We start from the raw sequence: 6,000 nt of genomic DNA on the forward strand, positions 1-6,000 counted from the left end.
CCTAAGCAATGTAGCAAGACCCTGTCTCAAAAAAATAAAATAAAAAGGGCTGGGAATGTGGCTCAGTGGTTTAGCACCACTTGGTTCAATCCCTGGCACAAGAAAGAGAGAAAGAAAACTTAACCAGTGTGATATTGGCATAATCAGACTTTGAATCAATGAAAACTTTGAATAAGTCTAAGAACAGAGATCTTAGAAGTCGATTCACACACAGTGATCAGCAGGCTTCTGGCCAAAGGTAGTCTAGCCCAGTCTTTCAAGAAAAGGTGCCGCAGCCGTCCACACAGAGGAAATGAGAACCTGACCCTGGCCTTACACCATGGGCAAAAATCAACTCACAGTGGATCAAAGCCCAAAAGGAAAAACCAACATTAGAAAACTCCTAGGAAAACGCACAGGAAGAAAGTCTTCCTGATTTGAAACAGACAAGATTTCTAATAATACAAAAACACTTACCATGAAAGGTAAGATCGCCTAGACTGAATTTAGTTGAGTCTCTAGATCTAAACAGGGTTTACCAGGAGGGATGGAGCAGTAGCCCCAGGACACCTCAGGGAAACAATCAGCCCAGCTGGGAAGGCTGCAGTGCCACAGGGCAGAGCATTTGGTTTCTGCTGGTGAATACCTTGAAAAGGAGGGAGCAGGGCTTCCAGAGACAGGAGGACCTCACAGCCCAATCCAGGTGCAGAACTCGTTCCCATGCGAATCACAACACTCAACCAGAGTGAAGGGCTTTAGGCCCTAACAGTACATTCTGAACACAGACTGGGAAATAAACCACTCTCAGAAGAAGTTAGTTGTTTTATTGCGATATTGGCAAGATGGTATTCTTTTTTTAAATTCCTGATGGGTCAGCAATACAATCTCAAGTGCATGTGGGGGAGACAGCGGTGCTGGGATTTGTTCTGAAATACTCCATGGAGCAGAGCAGGCAAGTTCAGAAGAGTAGCTGGTGTTAGCTAGGACCTGGATCCAGAGACATGGCTTTCTTTGAAATTGAGATGAAACTGGCAAAAGAGAAAAGCAACCACTTCATGTGAACAGTTCACGGCCTTTACTACCTTCGCGGTGGTGTCCAGCCATTAAGAAGTTACCTTTTCCTCCCCTTCCCCACTGCCCAGCCGCACCCATCCCTGACAATTCCCAGTCTGCTTTCTGCTTCAATGGAAAATCACTGCTTTTTTGGAGCTGGTCCTTCTTTTGTGTATGTTTGAATTGTCATTGGGAGGGCCCTGTCTCTGGCCTTTGCTCCTCCTGACCATTTCCTGGAGAACTGAGGTTGTTTTGCTGCCACCAAGGGAATTTCACCTCTGACTGGCTTAAGCAGAGGGTTATGACAGGCCAGGAGCAGGAAAGCCAGAGAGATCCACCCCTGGGGCAGCACAACTAGGCTTCTGGAGGCTTCCAACGCCATCTGTGGGACTCCTTCTTCTAGCAGGTGGCTTTGCTGCCCCCCAAATCTGCCCAGTTGGTTTACTTTCTATAGTCCTAAGGGTTGAACCCTGGCCCTTGCACATGCCAGGCATGCACTCTATCGTGGAGCCACATCCCCGGCCCTTTTTATTTTATTTTATTTGTCTATCTATCTATCCATCCATCCATCCATCCATCCATCCACACTGGGTATTTAACCCAGGGGCACTCTACCACCGAATTACAACCTCAAACCCCTTATTTATGTGTTTATTTTAAATTTTGAGCCAGGTCTGGCCATACTGGCTTGAATTTGCGATACTGCCTCAGCCTCCTGAGTTGCTGGGATTACAGGTGTGAGTCACAGTTATTTTAAAGTCTTTGTTATCTCCAATATCTAAGTCTTCTCTGGATCTGCTTCTATTGATTGTTTTATCCCTAGATTCTTCTTCTCCTTTTCTGCTTCTTTGTATGTCTAGCCATTTTATTGTTTATTAGACTTTGTTAAACATAATAAAGGGATTCATTTGGGTGCGTGTGTGTGTGTGTGTGTGTGTGTGTGTGTGTGTGTGTGTGTTGGGGGGGCGGGTACTGGGGATGGAACTCAGGGCCTCACAGGGGGCTCATTCTGACATTCATTCAAGCATATAATTTGCTCCATGGCAATCCCCAGTATTTCCCCTTTTCCTCCCCCTCTTTCTCTCCCTCACCCCCTTCCTCTACTCTATTGGTCTTCTTCCTTTTATTAATTTATTGTATTTTAACTGATGAATTATAGGCAGACACAGAAGCAGAATCGTTGACATATTCTCACCTGCATGTGGTTCGGTTGATTTCGTCCTGCAGTTCCTCCCCTTCCCTGTCTCCCTTCCTCCCCTTGGTTCCCTTCCTCTACTGTTCTCCCCACTATTTTCATGGGATTCCCTTTCTTTTTGAAATTATTTTTTTCTATCTAGCTTCTGCATAAGAGAGAGAACATTTAACACTTGAGTTTCTGAGTCTGGGTTATTTCACTTAACATGGATTTATCCAGCTCCATCTATTAATCACCAGCATATAACTCAATTTATTTTTTCTTTTTAGCTGAGTAAAACTCCATTGGATATATATGCCACGTGTTCTTTACTCATCTGTGTGTTGATAGGCACCTGGGCGAGTTCATAACGAGGCTATTGTGAATCGTGCTGCTATAAACGTTGGTGTGCATGTGCACTATACTGTGCTGATTTTAGTTCTTTGCGATAAATATCAAGGACTGGGATATATGGGTCATATGATAGTTCAATTCCTAGTCTTTTAAGGAATCTCCACCTTGCTTTTCAGAGTGGTAGTACTAATTCGTAGTTCCATCAATATTTTTTTCCTCACATCCTCACCAGTATTTATTATTATTTGTATTTTTGATGATATCTTATTGTAGTTTTGGAGTGAGATGATATCTCACTGTAGTTTGCATTCCTCTGATTGCTAAGTATGAACATATGTTTGTTATATTTTTTCTTTTGAGAAATATCTGTTCATTTCATTTACCTGTTTATTGATTGAGTTCCTTGGTTTTTGATGTTAGTTTTTTTAGTTCTTTATATATTTTGGATATTAATCCCTTATTGGAAAAACAGCTAGCAAAGATTTCCCCCATTCTGTGGCCTCTCTCTTCATATTCTTGTTTGCTGTGCAGTAGCTTTTTAATTGGAAGCCATCCCATTTATGGATTCCTGGTTTTTATTTCTTAAGCTTTAGGAGTCTTATTAAGGAAGTCAGTCCCTACACAAATATGTTGTGTTGAGTATTTACCCTGTTTTCTTCTAGAAATTGCATTGTTTGGGGCCTAATTTCTGGGTCTTTGATCCACTTTGAGTTGACTTTGGTGCAGGGTGATAGATAGGGATCCAGTTTCATTCTTCTACACGTGGATATCCAGTTTATCTAGCACTATTTGTTGAAAAAGCTGTCTTTTCTCCAACATGGGTTTTGGGCACCTTTGTCTACCACTGAGCCACAACCCCAGCCCCTAACAGATGACTGTTTCTATTTGAGTTTGTCTCTGAGTCTTCCATTCCATTGGTCTTCATGTCTGTTTTTATGCCAATACCATACTTTTTTTTTTTTAACTGAAGTTCCATAGTGTAATTTATGGTCAGAAATAGACCAATGTCAAGCAACAATTAAAGGCTTTCAAACAAAAACAACAAAAAAGCCTGGAACTAGATGGATTCTCAGATGAGTTTTATCAGACCTTCAAAGAAGAACTAATGCCAATCTTCCTCAAAGTACTCCATGGATTGGAAAAGGAGGGAGCACTGCCAAGCTCATTCTGTGAAGCAAGTATCACCCTAATACCCAAATCTGACAAAGACACATCACGGAAAGAACACTACAAACCAATACTCCTGATGAACATGAATGCAAACACCTTTAATAAAATATTAGCAATTTATCAGGTGCCTATTATCCAGTGGCTTAGAAGACTGAGGCAGGAGGATTGCAAGTTCAATTCCAGTCTCAGCAACTTAGCAAGGCATTAAGCAACTTAATGCGACCCTATCTCAAAAGAAAAAAAAAAGGGAAGCCGGGAAGCCAGGGATATGGCTCAGTGATTAAGTGCCTCTGGTTCAACCCCTAGTACTGAAAAAAAAAAAAAAGTATATATATATAAACAGTCTATTTTCAAAACACATGAAGAAAATCAAGTTGGCTTTATCCCAGGATGAAAGATTGGTTCAATGTACACAAATCAATAAATGTAATTCACCACATAAATAGAATTAAGAACAAAGCCCACATGATCATCTCAGTAGATGCAGGAAAAGTCTCCAACAAAATCCAACACCATTTATAATAATTAAAAAAAAAAAAACAGTGAAGAAAACTAGGGATAGAAGTAACCTACCTCCACATTGTAAAGGCTATATATGAAAAACTCAAAGCCAACACTATATTGAATGGAGAAAAGCTGAAAGCATTTCCTCTAAAAACAGGAATAAGAAAGCTTTTCCAGGGGGCTGGGGATGTGGCTCAAGCGGTAGCGCGCTCGCCTGGCATGCGTGCGGCCCCGGTTCGATCCTCAGCACCACATACCAACAAAGATGTTGTGTCCGCCGATAACTAAAAAATAAACATTAAAAAATTAAAAAAAAAAAGAAAGCTTTTCCACTCTCACCACCCCTATTCAACATGATCCTTGAAACTAGCCAGAGCCCTAAGGCCGGAGAAGAAAATCCAAGGGATACAATAGGAAAGGAAGAATTCAGATTATCTCTGTTTGCTAATAATATAATTCTATATCTAGAAGACCCAAAAAACTCCAGCAGAAGACTTCTAGAGCTGTACTCTTCAGTATACTACTGTACTGTTGAGCACAGTGGTAGGATGTAAGATCAACATACAAATATCAATAGTTTCCTCTACTCCAACAATGAATCTGCTGAGAAAGAAATCAGAAAAACTCTTCTGTTCACAATAACCTAAAAAAACAAACAAAAACTTGGGAATAAACCAAGAAGGTGAAAGACCTCTACAATGAAAACTATGGAATATTAAAGAACAAGATTGAATAAGACTCAGAAGACGCAAAGATCTCCCATGTTCATGGATAGACGATAATCAAAATGGCCATATTACCAGAACAACCTACAGGGCTGGGGTTGATTTTATCTATTATTTTGAGACAGGATATCACTAAATTGCTTAGACTGGCCTCAAACTTACGGTCCTCCTGCTTCAGCCTTCCACATTGCTGGGATTACAGGCGTGTACCACTGCATGTGACCTTTCCTAGAGAAGTAAGGAGGGTGTTTTTCCCACCTCCTGGCCAGGCTCGGCTGAGACCCTGCCTAATGTAGTCAGCCGTAAAGGAATAACAGCCCATGACCAGTTTGAATGATCCACCCCTCTGACCCTGTCTTGCCACCTTCCCTCTCCCCCACTCCACTCCTGCCTCCTCTCCGTTCCTGACATACCTGGACACAGCCACCACCCGAGGACATTCTGCCCCCGGTAGTCACTCCCTGACAGGCTGTATGATTGTTTTTCTTTCCTGCTTGCTGTTTCCCTCCATTAGGATGCAAGGACTGTGTCACTGGCTGCTGTCACCTCAGTGGCAGAATTCCTGGCACTCAGCAGGTGCCCCCCAAATTCTGACTGAACAGATGGACCACGAATCGAATCGCATGCTGGAGCCAGGCCTGGACACTCTTTATCCTCCCAACAACTTTCCAGCCCCATGGAAACAGGCCCAGAGAGACCATGTGCCCAGTCTACATGCAGCTGGGAAACCTGAGAACTCACCTGGGCTCGGAGGGCAAGAAAGAGCAGAGGGACGGGTTGGTAGGCCAGGAAAAGTGCTTGCCCCTTTGTAGCACCCACGGCAGCCCCAGAGGGTGGTCCGTGTGTTCTAGAGGCCCCCTCTCCAGGAAGCCTTAGATGGCTGCCTGCTCCTGTTTGAGTTAGAGGAGGTGCTAGTGGGAAAGACCCTGAGGTGCTGCCAAGTAGGGGCCTCTCACAGAATGAGAACCAAGTCCTCTGGCTGCTCTGTCCTGTGGGCACAGCCAGCCTACCCGGTGTCCAGTGCCAAGACGGCTTTTCCCC

Source organism: Spermophilus citellus (assembly GCF_964194105.1).
Source record: "Spermophilus citellus genome assembly, chromosome: 4".
Taxonomy (NCBI): Eukaryota; Metazoa; Chordata; class Mammalia; order Rodentia; family Sciuridae; genus Spermophilus; species Spermophilus citellus.